Consider the following 20,149-nt stretch of genomic DNA (forward strand, 5'->3'; position numbering starts at 1 on the left):
ACTATTTTCCACAAGAGATCTTTCTTTTTATGTATATATTACCACATCTATTTTGCTATTTTAAGCTATGTCACATTTTCCTCTTATTTATTTATTAAATTTGTATGCTGCCCATCATTTAGATTCTGCCTAAATATCAGTCAGATGTTGATGCTTACCTTGGACCTTATAACATCATTTCTTTATAATACAAACTTCTGAAGGCAAACCATTCCACTGGTTTATTGTTCTCACTATTAGGAAATGTTTTCTTATTTTTAGGTTGCTTCTTTCCTTGATTAGTTTCCATCCATTGCTTCTTGTCTTACCTTCTGGTGCTTTGGAAAACAGGTTGACACCCTCTCCTTTGTGACAGCCCTTCAAATATTAGAACACTGCTGTCGTGTTGCTCCCTAGACCTTCTTTTCACTAGACTAGCCAGATCCAATTCCTGCAACCATTCTTCATATGTTTGAGCTTCCAGCCCCCTAATCATCTTTGTTACTCTTCTCTGCACTCTTTCTAGAGTCTCAATGTCTTCTTTTATACCGTGGTGACCAAAACTGGATGCAATATTCCAAGTGTGGTCTTACTAAGGCATTGTAAAGTGGTATTAACACTTTAAGTGACCTTGATTCTATCCTTCTGTTAATGCAGCCTATGTAACTATATTAATGTCTTTAATATAGATAGCTCTACATCTCAGTGAAAAGATCATTGAGATTTTCCATTAGTAAATAGAAAAAGCAATGGTTTTGCTTTTCAAATGTTAGCTCAATATTTGTAGATATTCCTCAACCTACAACCACAACTGAGCCTGGAATTTTGGTCACAAGTTGTTGCAATGCTAAGTCAAGTCATCATATGACACGTGATTTTGTGACAATCATTAAGCAAGTCACTGCAGCCACTAATTGATTCACATGGTTAATAATAATAATAATAATAATAATAATAATAATAATAATAATAATAAAAACTGCATGATTATGGATGAAACGTGTAACAGTGATACCCATTGTCATTGGGGCACTGGGAACTATGTCCAAAAACTTTGCAAAGTACATCAAGAAATTGCAGCTTCCTGCAATAACTTCAAGAAAGCTACAAAAAACTGTGCAACGTGGAACATCTTACATTTTAAGGAGACACCTGGTTGACACCTAGGATGCTGGCAGCAACCCACGTTAACCATTAGTGCCAGTCAATTTGAATGTTCAGTTGACTGAAGTTCATGTTTAACGAATTAAATTATAATAATAATAATAAAAGTTGGAATGGACCTTGGAGATCCTCTAGTCCAACCTCCTGCTCAGGCAGGAAACCCTATACCATTTCAGACAAATGACTTAATGGGTACATTAAGAAATACATGTGATTGTAACTCCAAATGTAATTCATACAATGTACATTTTTTGTCAGTTTTTACTGAAAAATAGAAAATTTTGCAAAATGCAATCAGATGACCATGGTATGCTGTAACTAGTTGAAAATGCAAGCCAGTGCATGGAATAAGCAATGCATGGGTGGTGCAGCAGTCATAACTTTGAAGTTATAAGTTATAAGTAACTTCAAGTCCATTGTAATTTCAAATGGTTTTATGACTGGTGATAAGTTGAGAACTACCTGTGCTAGTCTTTTAAAATATTATTATCTTTTAGTTTATCTGATTTAAATTCTTGCTTCATAGAATTACACAATAGTCCCTAAATTTGTCAGAGTAGTTGGATTTTGACTGAGTAACTTTGAATGAAGGGTACATTTATGAGTAAAGACTCTGGACTATTATGTTCACAGACTTCTTACAGTCTTTCTCTGAAATAGAAACCATCAAAACTGTAAAAACAAATTTAAAAAGTAAAATGCATCCTCTTGGTAACAACATAAATTTTGTGCAGGCTTTTTAGCAATGATACAAAAGTGACACTATGCCTTTCTTGAGGATGATTTTTTTCAACCTCTCTGGTATAGTTTACAGCCTATTCCTTGGTGATGTCCCAGCTTAGTTTCAGTGTCTGCTTAGGTTTTTTTCAAGGTCAGTTATTGTACACTAGTTACTGCCCCTGAGCTGCACAATAAAGACTTTTAACTCTGCTTTTGTTGCCCAATTTCCTTGCTGTTATTCAGTTGATTTACTGCCCTCATTCTTAAATACTTTGTTTCATTGAAACTGTTCAAAACAGGATTTCAGCATTTAGCTGTTGTTCCACAGGGATCACCATGCAGTAATTTCTGCTATATATTCATGCAAGATAATTGCATTTATAATTTACCATCCATTTATAATATTTTAGACATACAATTCCATTCAGTCTCAACCTGCACATACCTGGAATATCAACAAATTGACTATCATATTAACTATTAATGTGCAATGCCCATAACATGGCTGCTGCAGCATGTGTAGTCAGTAAAAACAACAACATTGGGGTGAGAACAGTGGTGGATTCAGCCGGTTCGCACCAGTTCGACAGAACCATCTGGTTATGATAAATTTGTGCTTTTTGGAACATGTCTGATTTTCATTCAAGTTCCTTCCAGGAGGGGGGAAAAAAACCCTCCCCAAAAGTCCAAGAGAGGAGCAATGGACGGAGATGCAGCACCTTCAATCACGTCACTCAGGTGAAAACTAGGTGGTGCTTCTCAGAGGTAATTTCAGGAAAAGGCGCTTTATTTCTTTACTTTCCCGATTGGTGCATACAGGAAAGGGGGCGAGGATGGGGAGGAACAGGCTTCGGCTCAACCCTGACAAGACGGAGTGGCTGTATGTGCCAGCATCTCAGGAAACTCAGATCATTCCATCTCTCACTATGGGAGGTGAGTTATTACCTCCCGTAGATAGAGCTCGCAACTTGGGAGTTCTCCTAGATTCACAGCTCTCTTTAGAAGATCATATATTAACTGTGACTAGGGGAGCCTTCGCCCAGTTATGCCTGGTGCGCCAGTTGCGTCCCTATCTAGACCGTGATGCCTTACGTACAGTCACTCATGCGCTCGTGACCTCTCGATTAGACTACTGCAATGCTCTCTACATGGGGCTGCCCTTGAGATCCACTCGGAAGCTCCAACTGGTGCAGAATGCAGCCGCACGAGTTGTGTTGGGGGTCTCCTGATACTCCCATATTACACCTCTGCTCCGTGAGCTGCGTTGGCTTCCGGTTGCCTTCCGGGTGAGATTCAAGGTACTGGTTATGACCTACAAAGCCCTACATGGCATGGGTCCGGAGTACCTTAGGGAGCACCTGCGACCAGCATCAACTTCCCTCCGTCCAGTGCGCTCCCACAGAGAGGGCCTCCTCAGGGTGCCGCCGTTTGGAGAATGCCGTCTGGTGACCCCCAGGGGGAGGGCGTTCTCTGTGGGTGCGCCTGACCTGTGGAACCGTTTACCGGTTGAGCTCCGGATGGCTCCCGACCTTCGCTCCTTCCGACGCAACCTAAAAACCTATCTGTTTGAACAATCCGGCCTGGTCTGATGGTTTTGTTTTAATTATTATTTTAATGTAATTTATCTTCTGCATTTGGGCACTAGGGTTTAATTTGTTTTCAATTTCTGTATTTGGGCATTTTGATATTTATGTCCCTGTTCACCACCCTGAGTCCTTCGGGAGAAGGGCGGTATACAAATAAAATAAATAAATAAATAAATGTATTAGCTGGGGTTGTGGCTCTGGAACTTTTCCCTGTCTAGCTATACAGAGATAAAAGTGAAGAGAATTGCGGGACTTCCGGTGGCTCCGCGGCGACGGAGGGAGCCTTCCCGGGCTGCCCGCGGCTCAGCTGGTGTTTTTTCGCCCGAAACAGCGTCGATCAGCTGTTCGGGCGAATCTGAAGCCCCCTCCTCGGGAGAAGAGGAGGGGGTGAGCCCCCAGGTGGGGGTTGAGTTCTCCGGGGCCGCCTGAGATTGGAGCTTGGGCGGCTGAAGGATTGAACTCCCCCGTAGCCTGGGCTGCTCCCAGCTGACCAGCGTCTCTGCTAATGGAGCAGAGCCAGGCGTCTGCGACCATCCCGGCTTGAAGGAGAGACTATGAAAGGGAAAGAGCAGGCAGAGCAGTACAAGAGGGAAAGATGAAGAGATGAAGAAGATTTTATTTTACTCTCAAGCTTGATGGACTTTGCTTAAAACTTAAAGTGAAAGTGCGTCACAATTGTAAGTAAAAGATGGCGGCTAAACCTCCCCCTAGAACTTTTCGGAGTGCTGGAAATTCTCCGGTGCAACAACAATCATTGCTGCAGGCGTTGCATTCTCCTGATGTATTGACATCGAAGGATCTTGAAAAACATACCCAGTTAATTTTGGAGTCAATGGGTGTTAAATTTCTACAGATGGAGGAGAAATTGGAGAAATTGGAGCAGAGAATGGAAGAAAGGATGGAACAGAAACTTAGAGAAATGAAGGTAGACATTTTGTCCTCAGTGCAAAAAGTTGCTAAATGTGTGGAGGTGCTGGATGATCAAGTGCAAGACTTGATTCAAAAGAATGCTTTATTAGAAGCAAAAGTATTGGAAATTGAAGATTTAAAAGACAAAATCGACAGTGAACAGAGCTTGGCCCAATTTTACCAGATGCAGTTTGCTGTGAGAATTAGAGGCCTAAAAGAGAATATTAAGGAAGATTTAAAGCAGCTGGTTTCTGAGGCTTTTGAGGGAGTATTGAACCATCCAGCATCTGAATTAAAACAAGGTATGGACAAAGTGTTTCGTGTGAATTCGTGGATTGCTAAACAGAGAAAGTTGCCTAGAGATGTGGTGGTTTATTTTGTAAAAAGGGAAATTAGAGATGAAGTTATACAAGCTGCCTACGATACCAAAGTTGTGATTGCTGGTCAACAAGTTTTGGTTTTAAAAGAAATTCCTCCAAAGATTTTAAAGAGAAGGAAGGATTTTATATTTCTTGTGCAAGAGCTCAAGCAAAGAGATATAAGGTTCAGATGGGAGATCCCAGCTGGGTTGAGCTTCATGTATGATGGCAAAAGGTACTGTTTGAGTAATGTGAAGCAAGCTCATGATTTTTATAATAATGTTTTGAAAGTAACCCCATCAACACTTCTGGAAGCTGCAGAGGGATCTGGAGAAGGAGAACATCAAGAGGATGAAGATGCACAGATAGACGAGAAGGGTACAGGAGGAGTTCAAGCTGCAACTCTTTTGGATGATCTTAGAGAACAGAGGGTGACGCGTGCTGCCTTAAAACGCTCAAAAAAGGAAAAAAAATAAGACCAGTAGAAATCTATGGAACTTCCACAAAATATTTATAGTTAAGTGGTAGTTGTGTTTTTTAAAAAAAAAAAAAAAAAAAGTTTTGGGATGCTATGTATGGTAATAGATTTTTTTTTTTTTAATTTGGAATTAATGGACAACTTACTACAGAGGAAGAGGAAGAAAGTTTTGTGGGTTAATGTGGGTTAATTTGTGTAAGAACTATTTATTAATGTCCAAACGAGAATATGTTAAGGTAATAGTGAATTGTGGAAGAACATAGATGGGAATGATGCTAGTTCTCTTTTATTTTAGTTTTTTATATATATTTAGTATTATTAAGGATTGGTTTACTATATACAAGCTAGAGAGTGATGGATTTTAGAGTTTATAATTGTTAGTATATGATTGTTTATGATTGCCTTTTAGATATATACCTTGTATTTTGCTCTGGGAAGTCGGGGGGGGGGGAGGGGGGAGGAGGGGAAGTGGAGGGGGGGAGGTAGGGGAGGGAGGAGGGGGAGGGGGAGGGGGGGAGATAGGGGGGAGGTAGGGAGGGGAGGAGGGAGGGGGAAGGGGGGTTTTTTTAAAGGAAAATTGTATTTTATAAAACTTTTCAATAAAAAAAAAAAAAAAAAAGTGAAGAGAATTGCAAGTGAGGATGCCAGTCAAGAATCAATATGGAAATATCTTAAATAACAATTTTATTGTTGTCAGGTATTATTTAATATTTTTTCATTAATATTTTAAAATTCATTCTTACAGCATAATTTAGTTTTGTGTACCTCTTTTATTGTTCTTATTTAAGTATTAAACTGCATGAAATAATAATCTATTTTTTGGTATATCATTTTTTTATATTTAAAACAGTCATTAGGGCAGAGAACTGATTGTTAAATTATTTGAATCCCACTACTGGATGAGAAGCAGGCTGAAAACCTGTGAGCACCCAGTGGGAGAAGGAAAGGAGATCCAAGGCTTGCAGGGGCTGTGAGGGGTATGAAGTGGAGAACAGGGTGCTTCAGGTTGTGGGATAATAATTGTTCCCATAATAGGTAGTGTAAATGCTCCATTATAGTCATAAGTGGAGGACTTTCTACAAAGTCTAGAATGTTTAAAAGGTTCAAAACTCTTTCCAGTTCTTCTTTAGTTGTTAAGAAATTTGTCAGGCATTTCTTTCCACCCATCTCTATTTTATTTTTTGCATTGTTTTCCCTTTATTTTTACCTGTTTCTTGCTCCGTTCACCTTCTATATTTTTTCCAGTTCTTCCAGAATTATTTTAAAAACTTCTCTTATTCACAGAATGTCTTTTGCTATGATTTTTCCTGGTTTTCTAATAATCACTACAAAATGTTTTAATCTTTATCAGCTTCTTCTTGATAACTTCTGAGCTTTTCATCCAACTCTTGTTCCAACAACTTCTTGAAACCTTTGATCATGATTTCAGCTGTTCTTCTGACTTCAAAACTCAGTGTGCCAAATTGTGGCAAATTGACCATAAGGTGTCAAAATCAAATGCTGCATGTGACATGGATATACAAAAGGGCAATTTTTGCTCAGTAGCCATAAACTACTTTATTTCCACACCTGAATTGGCTGGAAATGAAGCTGGTTTAAGAAATATATTTCTGAATTTCAATCCATTCTTCTATTTTGGCCACTCTGATAGCCTGAAGTTTGATCTAGACCAGCTTTTCTCAGTTGCATCCTATACTAACAGGGGTCTCCAACCATGGCAACTTTATGACTTGTGGACTTCAACTCCCAGAATTCCTCAGCCATACACAAGTCTCAAAGTTGTCATGGTTGAGGGCACCTGCTATACTATATCAGATGGCAGTACTCTAGGCCAAGTTCTGCCACAAATTCCCATCTTTTTCTGCCATCTCCATGAAATTCCATTGATAGCGCTAGCTCTTCAAATGTCTTCTCCACCTATATATGGAAATTGAGGCCCCCTTCCCATCATATGCAAACAGTTAAAAAAGAATACTTTAAATATGTGAATATTTCTGAATTAGTAATTTGGTGTAGGAAAGTAAGGGTTAGGATTAAAGGAAACTGTGCCAAAGAAAAAGTTTAAGAATAGAAGTGAATTTATTTTTTTTAGAAAGTAAAAGTACAAATGAATCTTTGCTTGCTTTCTTTTGGATAGAGAAGTCATTTGGTTCCTGAGGCATTATCTTGCCTGTTTCCAAATTGTGCCATTTTCAGTATCAATATTAACAAGAAAATTGAAAATGAAGCTATTATCAATCAAGACAATTTTGAAAATGGTCATTTTCAGGATTTCTATTTTCTCAGTAGCAGAAAACTAAACAAACTTTTTGTCTGATTGAGGATTTTATATATATTTATTAATGCTTTTAATTGTGCCTATATTTTTGTTGAACAACAGAAACCATTCTATATTAATTCTGATGATGACAAATATTTGCTATGTGATTTATATACCACCAGAGGGAATGCTTAGTACCGCAAATGTTTAAGCTTTATCCTAGCTCTCAAGGTCTGCAAAGTTTACTTCATTTGAGTCACACCAAAGTACATTCTAAACTGTTCATGTCTTTCCATAGCAAAATAGAACCAAAATAGGTTTAAAATATATATTATCCAAGCTGGTATGTGCACATTCTTTTCTTATAAATCCTCTATAACTGATAGTCAGAAAGAAAGCAAACAGAATTCACCTTTAGTAGATTTGTTGGACATATTAGAAATAGATAACTGGATGGGATATTTAGGCAAAGGATTTTCTGACATAGAAATTATATTTTTATTATTATTTGTATGAAAAAGGAAGAATGTATTTATGATGTAATGCAAGAAACATTGTGGTTATTAATAATAATAGTAGTAGTAGTAGTAGTAGTACAAGGCGGCGCCATTTTCGCTAAATTAGATCTTGCACAGGCATACCAGCAGCTCCCAGTTACCAGGGAGATGGCCGACGCACAAACTATTGTAACTCACTGTGGAGCGTATAAAGTTAATTGTTTACAGTTCGGAGTGACTGTGGCTCCAGGAATTTTTCAGGAGGTGATAGAGAGGACTCTGAAAGGGATTCCAGGAGTATGTCCATACTTTGACGATGTACTCATCACGGGGAACACGGAAGAAGTTTTGGCTGACCGATTGGAGACAGTGTTAGGAAGATTTTGTGCTGCAGGGTTTAAGTTAAAGAAAGACAAATGCAGCATTGGCATAAAGGCCACTGAATTCCTGGGTTTCAGAATTGATGCCAGGGGAATCCATCCTGCAGATGGATGGCCCCCACTCCCAAGAATAAGACAGAACTGCAAGCATTCCTGGGGCTACTAAAGTTCTATCATTCATTCCTCCCAAATAAAGCAGCTATTGCTGAGCCCCTTCACAGGTTGCTGGATAAGCAGGCAGTTTGGAACTGGACCCCTATACATGAAAATAGTTTCAGGAGTTTAAAGAAACTGTTGTCCAGCAATTCAACTGTGACTCACTTTATAGAATCTAAGCCCATTTGCATAGCATGTGATGCTTCCCCATATGGAGTGGGGGTAGTTTTGAGTCATTTGGAAGGGGATGGGGTCCAAAGACCCATTGCCTACTACTCCAGGACACTGTCAGGGGCTGAAAGGAATTATGCTCAAATTGATAAAGAGGCCTTGGCAATAGTGGCTGGGATTAAAAAGTTTCATGATTACCTCTACGGCCGAGAATTCACAATATTCACAGATCACAAGCCACTACTGGGGTTGTTCACATCAGATAGGCAAACTCCCCAGATCTTATCCCCAAGAATGCTCAGGTGGTCCATTTTCCTATTGGCCTATAACTGTAAACTGGTGTACAGGCCAGGGAAGGAGATGGGTCATGCTGATGGACTAAGTAGGTTGCCACTAAAGCAAGCAGATCCGGAACCAGCAGCTCAACTACTGACCATTCAGGACCTGCCAGAATGCCCACTCAAGGCAAAGGATATCACTGCTGAGACAGTGGCAGACAAGATCCTGAGCAGAGTTTTAACATGGGTAGCAACTGGGTGGCAGGAGAAAAGCCCGGGGCCAGAATTCCAGGTGTATTTTATTCACAGGCATGAGATGTCCATGCACAAGTGTTGCCTATTGTGGGGCAGCCGAGTGGTAATTCCAGAAAAGCTAAGGAACAGAGTCATCCAATCTCTACATGAGGGGCATCCAGGAATAGTAAGGATAAAGGCACTAGCCAGAAGCTATATGTGGTGGCCAGCCCTAGATAAGGCCATAGAGAAGCAAGTAAAAGGGTGCTATGTGTGTCAAAGGTCCAGACCTGAGATGCCACATGCGCCCCGTTCAAATGTGGGAGGCCACACACACCCCATGGTCCTGCGTCCACATTGACTATGCAGGGCTATTCCAGGGACAGTTGTTTTTAGTGGTCGTAGATAGCCATTCCAAGTGGTTGGAGGTAGTTCCAGTAATGAGCATGACCACAGCATGGACAATCCAAGTGCTCAGGGGACTTTTTGCCACACATGGCCTCCCGGATGTGTTAGTATCGGATAATGGCTCTCAGTTCACCTCCTCTGAATTCCAGGCTTTCACGAGGAGCTACGCAATTAGACACATCACATCAGCACCCTTCCACCCGGCCACCAACGGATTGGCAGAACGCATGGTGCTCACAACCAAAGACGCATTAAAACGAATTATCAGCGGCGACTGACACCAAAGGTTAGCCCAATTCCTACTTAACCAACACACCACACACGGCTACCGGAAAGAGCCCAGCGGAACTTCGTTGGGGCAGAAGGCTTATCACCAAGCTAGACAGACTGCACCCCGACAGAGTGGCTGTGGAGTCGGATTAATCCAACCCCCCCTAGGGAAGGGAACTATGGGCCTGGACATGTATGGATCCCGGGGGTGGTGGTTGACAAAACGGGGCCGTTGTCTTACATTACTGGGGTGGAGGGGGATCAACAAATAAGAAGACACATTGATCAGATCAGGTCACGAGTTTCTGAAAGACTGCCAGCCAGCAACCAACATGAGGGACACTTGTCAGTACCACCCACGATTCCGTATGATCACCAGCCGAACGCAAGGGGGGAACTGGATCTGTGGCCAGAAAGAACTGTATAACCCGGGCAACAACAGGCACAGGAAGCTCACAATGAGCTGGGAACTGGGGGTGGTACACTGGGTGAGGACAGAGCAGAGGCACCCACTGACTCATTGGCTAAGGACAGGGGCGAGCCTCTTGAGAAGATCTGCTAGGAATCACAGGCCACCGGCTTACCTCAAAGACTATGTGCAACCATAAGAACCAACATATTGTCTGGAAAAATGTATATATAGTTGTATTATATTGTTGTATTGTTCATTCTTAAGAGGGAAGGGGTGCTGTGTATTGGAGTATGTATTGTATTAAGCAATAGCTTAACAGATGACAGCTAGAAGAGGCTGTACATAACTGCCGCAAGGCGTGGCTCAGCTTTCGGCGGGAAAGCCTGGTTAAATTGATTGGCTGTCAGCTCAGCAGTCAGAGTATATAAAGGGCACAGGCAGCCCATTCTGTGGCTGGTTCTTCTCTACAAATAAAGAGCTGAATTCACTGCCTGGCGTCGTCTTGTGTGTGTTAACCCACTACACTTCACCAAGGTACCACCTATATTATACCTGTTCATTTAGCTTTTCTTGCCTAAATGTAGAACCTTACTTTTTTCACCATTGAATTTTATTTTGTTAGATAGCGCCCAATGTTCAAGTCTGTCAAGATCCTTCTGTATCTTAAAGCCTATCTTCTGGAGTGTTGGCTATTCCTGCCAGCTTGGTGTCATCTGCAAATTTGATGAACTCCCCATCTATTCCCTCATCTAAATCATTGATGAAAATGTTGAAGAACACTGGGCCCAGAACAGAGCCCTGGGGCATTATAATAGCGCTTATTTTTAAGAAACAAATAAAACATATAAACTGGCTGGGTGTTTTATTATTTTGGTCCAGAACTGTATTTTCTATTTTCAATGAAACATACAGGCCTTGCTCTGAGTGTAATGATCTTTCTTCTTGCAATAGTTAGATTTTTTATTATTTAATTCCTTTTCTCAAACATCTTATAAACCATGGTTCTCAACCCACCCTTTTTGCATTTTTGTCTTGGAAAATAAACAAAAACACTCATTTCCTGTTTGATGCCTATCACATATACTGAATTTCTATTTCTATCTTCTCATTTAGAAAAACTGCCTTATACATAATGTACAGTAATTTGTAATATTAAAGGCTGGATTCAAAAGTTCTCTAAACTGAAATACACAAGCTTACCAATCAGGATATTCCAGCCATTCAATCCTATTCATATTCATTCACACTGAACTAAAAGAGTTTGGAATAACATTGCTGAAGTGAGGAACAAGAAGAACTGGTATGGTACAGCAATTACAATAGCGCATTAAGCTAACTTGCTAAGACCTGAGAGAGAAATAAGATGTCCATAATTATTCCATTCACTTTCAGTCTTGCTCATACACAACACTCTGTGTAAGTACATACATTCAGTTAATCTAGAGAGGTAATGAAGGAGGACTTGCCTGATCATTTGGTAGCAGTGGCATATCAGACTGCTTAATTTTATTTTGCTGGGAATGACTATCAAGGCCAGTGTGATGAAGATGAACAATGCTGACTATCTAGATTAGTATTTTTCAAACTTGGCAACTTTAAGATGTTTGGATTTCAACTTTCAGAATTCCCCCGCCAGCATACTGACAGTTGGTTCTCACCTCTTAAAGTTGCCAAGTTTGAAAAACACTGACCTAGATGAATCTGCCAATGTATGGCCTCTGCTAAATTCTGGGAGGAGAGCCAAGCACATAAGAGAATAGCATAAGCTCCAGAGCTCTTACACAGCCAGCAACGACCTGCATAGCAGTATGCTCCACCACCTCCAAGAGCAGATGCAGCTAAGCCCTGGAGGGATAATACCCTTGATTTCATACAGGTATCAGCCAGCTCTATGAAAGTTGATGAACTAGCTCAGTTATTTGGCACCCTTTCTACAGAAGATCAACAATTATCTGCAAACTTGAGGCAGTTAAATCAATGCCTTTGTCAGTGTTCTCTCAGCACTTTACCACTGCCCTCCTGTTCATTTTCTGAATGCCAAAAAACACACCAAAAAGGCATTTCAGCCCAAAATTAACCCAGAGAGATGAAGGGAACACCAAGCTGAACAAATAACACAATCTCTTCATAACCCCTCATTCCTCGGGTGATATTTCCTCACAACTGGGCTTTGAAGAACAGACTGTCAAAGTGCAGTCCCACTTCCACTGGTTTTCCTCAGCATTGATCCTGAGTCTATTCATCTAATGGCTACCCCATCTACAACCTGCCTTTTATCCCTGCAAGTGCACTCTTTTTCAAAGGAGCCCTGAACATGGCTAACATATTCTTCTGACCTCCCAATCTGGGCCTGCTTGTTCTTTCTTGGAATTGCCATAGACTCAGGATACTAGCCACTCTAACTGGCAGCAGGCAGTCTGCTCTCCATCTTCTTCCTCAGTCTATAATTTGCTCATCCCAATTTGACTTTCTGGGGTTATTTTTCAGAGGCATCTGATCAATGTAATGCAAGGGTCAGTTTTCTTACAGAGGCTATCTGCCTCATTGAAACCTAATGCTACTCTGCAAACAGGCATTTTTGTCATGACCTTGTAGGGGGCTTCATTTTTTAAAGGAAAATCCACAAACAAATTCCACAAACAAATGGCACCTTCTTAAAAAATGAAGTCCCCTACTGGCTACAGAGAGTATTACTCCGAGACACCCTGTCCTCTGCTTAACAACCTGCATGTTCATTTAGCAGTGCATCAGATAGAACATGTGGGGGTTAATAAGTGAGGCTCTCTTGCTTAATGACCATCACATGTGACCGTAATGGGCAGATCCATTATGGTTGTATCTCAAGGACTGCCTATATAGATATCCCAACCCAAAGAATCAGAGGTAAATTAAACTTATTTTTAAATTCTTCAAAATTTAAAAAATTGAAAAAAATTAAAGTTTTTTTCAGAAGAAAGACTATACAAAGTACTAGTGTAAGTGCAACTTTTAAATTCAAATAATTTCATAATATAAGAGTTTCATGGCTATAGGGGGAGAGGTGTCAAAGTTATAATTGAGCTCAATATTTTCTGTATTTATAATTAACATTAATTACAACATTAAATACAGGCATTGAAAACAACCTTCACAAAACAAGAGTATTAATTCTTGCCAGAATTAAATTTAGTAACTCATACAGATCTGTGAGGGAAGGTAAAAAACTATTTGCTACCATCTATTCATTGTCTAGATTTTTGCAATCCAAATTTAGATTTAGTTTATAAAATCTATTTATTATTAATTCAATCTCACTGTTAAGATGAATTAATTTGTATTTCCCAATAAACTCCCCTTTTCAGCTCCAATATTCTATTATAATTATATGAACACAAAATAATAAGTAAATCTTACAGGAAAAAACAGGGCATTTTTCTTTTATTCTGGCACATATGTAAATCCATAAGCTGTACTTACATAAAATAACTAAATCAAATCCAATACCCAATTCAATGCATTTATTAAACACTTCAGTAAAGAGGGAGTTAAAAACTGTTAGTTGTTTTTTAACATAAAACTTTATCATAGCTACCTATACATGCCATAAACTTTGAGGATACTTACAGAGTAATTCCATGAAAATTCACAGCATTATGAAGCCTGTAAAATTTCATAGAATTGCTCTGTTAAGCATCTTCAGAACTTAAACTTCCTTGTTAATATTAATTAATATACATCTTTATTCTGTCAAGCAGTAGTGAAGGTAGAAGTTGTCTCTAAGATGAAAAAATTCAAACTGACTACTTAATATAATTTTTATTATGGTCATTAACCAGAATTGCAAACAGAAACATATTAAAATAAAAATATAAAAAGGTAATATTACAATTCATGATGGATTCATCAGTGGACATCAAGGTATGCAAAATTTTATTATATTTTACAAGCAGTATAACAAAGTTTAGCTATGTTCAATAAGACTGATATTGATCTGATAACGACAACTGTACATAAAAAAAGTTTAGAATTTCCCAAGTGTTTTACCAGATAATGAATATATAAGGTGGTTCTTTGAGTCCTTATAGAGAAAATACTACAGCATGACATGAGCTGCAGTTTTGATAAGTGTTGAAGCATGGTGACATTAGTTGTCTTTGGAATTTGGAAACAGTCATTTAATGTAAGTATCTCCCTGGTTTGTAAAACGTGGCTTGGGTATTGCAGACAGATCCTTTTGGGCTTCTAAGTCTTTAATAAGTTGCTTAAATGCAGTGAGTGCACACTCATAACCCATCACTGCCTACCTAGAAAACCAAGATGTTGATATTTTTGTGAGTTTGTCCTGAGCCATATTGTCTTCAATAAAGACAGAACCCAAACTTGTGTGACACTAACTTCAGTAAATATGCTATGATGCATCATGTTTTGATTTTAGACAAGCTGTCTTTCTTCTTAATATTATGTTTGGAATGCAAGGTGCTATCTGGAATATAGCCCATATGAATTTAGAAATGACCTTTCAAGAGATGTAAAGGTGTTATAAAATCCTCCTCTAGTAGTTTATAGTTAGTTTATAGTTTATTTGATTTATATACCGCCCTTCTCCTTGGTAGGGACTCAGGGCGGTTCACAGGGCATATATAAAAAGAAAGACAATACAAAAATTAAAAAAGGATTAAACCCATGCCCAATTAAAAACAGTAATACAAATTTAAAAAACAATTAAAAACCCATAATCCCCCATCAGGCCAGACCAGCTAATTCGAACAGGTGGGTCTTCAGGCCCCGACGGAAAGTTCGGAGGTCTGGTGCCATCCGGAGCTCCACCGGCAGTTGATTCCATAATGCCGGAGCACCCACAGAGAAGGCCCTCCCCCTGGGGGCCACCAGTCGACATTCCCTGACTGGCGGCACCCTGAGGAGGCCCTCTCTGTGGGAACGCACAGGGCGGAGGGGAGTCGTACAGGGCTTTCAACCTTTTCACCTATTGTACCACTTTTAGGATATGGCAAATCTAGACAGCACACTAAAAAGCAGAGACATCACCCTGTCAACAAAAGTGCGTATAGTCAAGGCTATGGTCTTCCCAGTTGCAATGTATGGCAGTGAAAGTTGGACCATAAGAAAGGCTGAGCGCCAAAGAATTGAGGCCTTTGAACTATGGTGCTGGAGAAGACTCCTGCGAGTCCCTTGGACTGCAAGGCGATCAAACCGGTCAGTCCTAGAGGAGATCAATCCTGACTGCTCTTTAGAAGGCCAGATCCTGAAGCTAAAACTCAAATACTTTGGCCACCTAATGAGAAGGAAGGACTCACTGGAGAAGAGCCTAATGCTGGGAAAGATCGAGGGCAATAGAAGAAGGGGACGACAGAGAATGAGGTGGCTGGATGGAGTCACTGAAGCAGTAGGCGTGAGCTTAAATGGACTCCAGAAGATGGTAGAGGACAGGAAGGCCTGGAGGAATGTTGTCCATAGGGTCACGATGGGTCGGACACGACTTCGCAGCTAACAACAAAAACATCCGAGTACCACCAGTCGCCTAGCAAGGTGTCAAAAACTTGCTGACACCCCCCCAAAAAAGGAAAAAAGTGATGAAGTACAAGTAGTCCTCGACTTACAACAGTTCCAGCTGACCGGTGCTTCTTCTGGGCTCAACACCGAGCTCTAGCTGGAGCCTGGCGCTAATCCTGGTGCTTCCACTGAGCCCTGACAGCCCCGAAAAAGTGCTGATCCTTGTGCTTTCGCTGAGCTCCGACAGCCCTGCAGCTCCAGCCATCTTTCGCTCAGGCTTGTGTGGTGCTGCCACCAGTTCAGCTCATTCCTCTCCCTTGCTACCACTTTTCTAGGATGGTCGCATACCACCTGCCAGGTGCCAATGTACCACAGGTGGTACCCGTACCACTGGTTGAAAAGCCCTGCTCTAGTAGGATTACAAAGTCGTTATGTGTGAGCCTTAACTAAATATAGAATTTTAGAGTCCTTATAAAGATTATACATAAGCAACAGTAACCATCTATCAATGGTAGCATTCACAAGTTTAATCTATAGACTTGCTCTGGAAACTAGATGGAATGCAGGTCTAAAATAAATGAATGCAGTATATATTATATAAGGTCTTCTTTAGATGCATGGAGAATGTGCTGAAATATAAGCGCATGACCTAGATAGAATGTCCAGTCCAGAAGTCTGCTTGCTCATCTATATAAACTCTAGATCGATCCAAACAAATAATCTGTTGTACAAGCATCTGGCATGGAACTTACTTAAAAAAAGATTGGTCTGAGTGTCCTTTTTACAAATGGGCAATGTGAGGGCGGGGCCCAGACCTTTGGAATTTGCGCAGTACAATTGGTGTAAGTAAACAAGGAAACTGTCAGGCCCATCATGCCGGTGTCCTGCCATCCAATTGGAAAAAGGGAAGGAAGATTGCTGGCATTATTTGCATACTTTTGCTTTTGCTGTAACCACTTGGGAATTAGGAAGGGGGATTGTCTTTGAAGATGAAGCAAACTCTTTCCCAGCCAGTTCCATCCTGATTCCAAGGCCATCATGCCCTTAGAGTGACCTGTTATCTACCCAGCACCTCAGTGTTCTCATAAAAACCCTGCGGCATCACATTGGCTGCCACTGGACTGGTTGGAGGGAGGTTGGGTTTGGAAGAAATGAAAGAATTGCTTTGTGCTTTGCACGGGACTTTCAGATTCCACCTGACTTTTCTGCAACCAATTTCTCTGAGTAAAAGTTCTTTTGATTAACATCAATAGGCACCAGCTGGGGCAGATCCTTATATTAGGCAGAACCTGGAGAGGGATCCAGCTCTACTGTGGGAACTGTGCAAGCTGTGTCAGCTCAAGGCAGCAACCAGGAGAGAACTGAATGCTGGTGGGGGGAAGCCTCCTTTAGGGCTTCCCCAAGGTTGGACTTCTCTAAGTGGATGGAGGAAGTCACCAACCTGGAAGACTCATTGAGACCCAGGTGGTCCATCAGCATCGGCAAGAAAGATGACTGGGAAGGGAGAGCCAAATGGGTGACCCTCACCTGGGGCAGTCGCAGCAGCTGATGATGTGAATGGCATCCGGAGCTGGAAGATGATGAAGCAAGTCATGCATTTTATGATGGATGCCTTCCAGATCCTCAAAGCACACGAATCCCATGACAAGGCAACTGCTAGTGAGATTTACCAAGCCCAAAAGGAGGAAGACAGTGGGAGAGCATCACCACTAGACATTATGGTGGAAGCTTCAGCAACTCCAGTTGGTGGCACCACAGGTGCAGGTGAAGCACTGAAGGGATTCATTCAGCTAATGCCCCAGGGGTGCAAGAGGTGCAAGACCCCACCCCTTGGTGTGAAGTTTGATGGAGACCCCCAACAGTTGATGTTAATTTACATGCAAGAATATGGGCCGGAGATTCCCACTGAGGGCACCAAGGTGAGGAATGACACCTTGGCACTGGAAGGGGCTTGTTGGATGGTGATGCTCCACAAAACAAACATGCCCAAGCTGAGAAACTTTGACCACTTCATGACAGTACTCCGCCACTGGTTTGAGGATACCTTAGGTGACCGCAAAGTGAGGGACCACATCAAATCTGTAAGACAAGGATGCCAAGCAGTGGCAGAGTACATGGAAGAGTTTCATGACCTGTCATGCTGACTCAATGACTGGCTGGAGGACATCATCATCAGCTGCTTCAAGGATGGATTGAATGACCTGCACAACACCTGCAACTTGAGGGGGCCCCTGTAACCCTCAATGACTGGTACATCCTAGCTGAGGAGATGGAAATTGACCAGGAATGCAATGAGTATTGTGCAGCATGGCCATGGAAGAAATCACTCCCGGAGAAGACAGAGCTGACAGACTCATTTCCCTGCCAGTTTCAAGAGTGGCCAAGAAAGGCATACGGTAGCCGAGTGCAAAGCCAATCACCCAACCAAGAAAGTGAACACCACCCCTGTGGGGAAGGCAACTAAAGCACCGCCAGAGACCAGAGAAACTGTGCTAATGGGAGTGGAGGTCATCAACACAGGCCAAGCAAAGTCTGACCCTACCAACTGATGGCCAGGGGTTGACCAACACCGACTCTGATGACAGCCCCCTAGTAAGTAGCCCAATCACCTGTAACAATCCCCATGGAACTGAGCTTCCAAGAGTCAGGGTTAAAAGCCAACTTAAGGGCCCTGTTAGACTCAGGCTGCACCAGGTGCCTAGTAAACCTGGCACTGGTCAAAAACTGGGGTTCCGACTGAGGTAAAAGTCCCAATTGCTTTTTGCCAACTAGATGGTTCAGTAGCAGGGGACATCTCAGTAGCCTTCATCACAGAGCCCTTAGAAATGTGAATGGGGGCCAAGATAGAAACTTAGAGCTTTATAATGGCACCAGGTATGGAATGATGCCTGATCCCTTTAGCTGGGCTAAAGAAATGGAACCCCTAATGAACTGGAGGAGGGGGCTGTTAAAAATCCAGAAGCAAGGAAAGATTCAGAATGCAATGACTCCGCAGTGGGAATTGGGGGCAGCTGAACAGGCAAAGGACCTTCCCTCCATACCCAAGGTATATTGGGACCTCAGAGATGTGTTTAGTGAAAAGGGTCAGATGAACTCCCTTCCCACTGGCCTACAGACTGTGCTATAGAAATCCTACCAGGGGCTAAGCTACCAAAACCAAAACTGTATTCTATGATCCCATGGGAGCTTGAGGAATTGCAGCTGTTTATTGACAAGAATCTTGCCCAAGGTTTCATCCAACCAGTGCAACCCCAGGTGGCAGCCCCTATTCTGTTCCAAGAAAAGAAAGATGGGACCCTTTGTCTATGCATGTAGAGGGCTTAATACGGTGTGTGTGGAGAATGTCTACCCCTTACTCTTGATGAAGGACATGTTAGTCCACTTGACTAAGGGCAAAATATTTACTAAGCTGGACTTGCAGGAGGATTACTACCATGTGAGGATCAGGGAAAGGGATGAATGGAAGACCACTTTCAATTGCCTGCTGGGTTGTTTCCAGTTCAAAGTACTCCCTTTTGGGGTATAGGGTGCCCCTACCATGTTCATGCAATTAATCAATGAAGTTCTGCATGAGCACTTGTACAAGTGGGTGCTAGTGTACTTGGTGAGATTTTGATTTACACTGAAACAAAAGTGGAGCACGTGAAGCTAGTGAGGGCAGTCCTTCAAAAACTACAAGCTACCAAGCTGTATGCCAAACTCCCTAAGCGCAAATTCCACCAAAGTAAAATAGACTACCTGGCTATTGCATTTCACATGAAGAAATTAAAATGGACCCTCTGAAGGTCAAAGCAGTGTTGGAGTGGGTTCCACCCCAGACCAGGAAACAATTGCAAAGTTTCCTAGGCTTTGCTAACTTCTACTGGACGTTCATCCCGCCATTCACCCAGATAGCCCTCCCCATCACAAACCTGTTAAAGACCAAAGGGGGGGGGACAAACCTAAGCCCAATCAACCCCTGAAATGGACAATGGAATGCCAAGCAACATTTGAGAAGCTCAAACAATTGTTTGCAGCTGAACCAGTTCTAAAGCACCCTGACCTGAGGGCTCCATTTCTTATTCAAGCAGATGCTAGCAATGTAACTGTGGGGACTGTGCTGTTACAGAAAAAACGAGAGTGGCCAGTTGCAACCATGTATTTATACCTCTAGGAAACTATCAGAGACTGAACAAAAGTGGGCCATATGGGAGAAGAAGGTGTACGCAGTGTGCTGAGCATTCTTGTCTTGGAGACATTTATTGGAAGGGAGCAAAATACCTTTTGAAGTATGGACTGATCAGAAAAATCTGGAGACGATAAGAGTACTGGTTTGACTATTTATGCTTTTGGGCAGAAACTATCCCCATTGCAAGTGCGATATTTTAACTGTTTTGACTTCACATTGCACTACCTCCC

General features: G+C 41.6%; 1 protein-coding gene across 2 annotated transcripts in view; it reads right to left on the minus strand.

Moving 5' to 3' along the window:
- The window catches only part of BLVRA (biliverdin reductase A), a 46,676-nt gene that overhangs the window by 18,313 nt on the left and 8,214 nt on the right, over window positions 1-20,149 (minus strand). The window lies entirely within an intron of this gene.

This window comes from Vipera ursinii (assembly GCF_947247035.1).
Source record: "Vipera ursinii genome assembly, chromosome: Z".
NCBI classification, from domain to species: Eukaryota; Metazoa; Chordata; class Lepidosauria; order Squamata; family Viperidae; genus Vipera; species Vipera ursinii.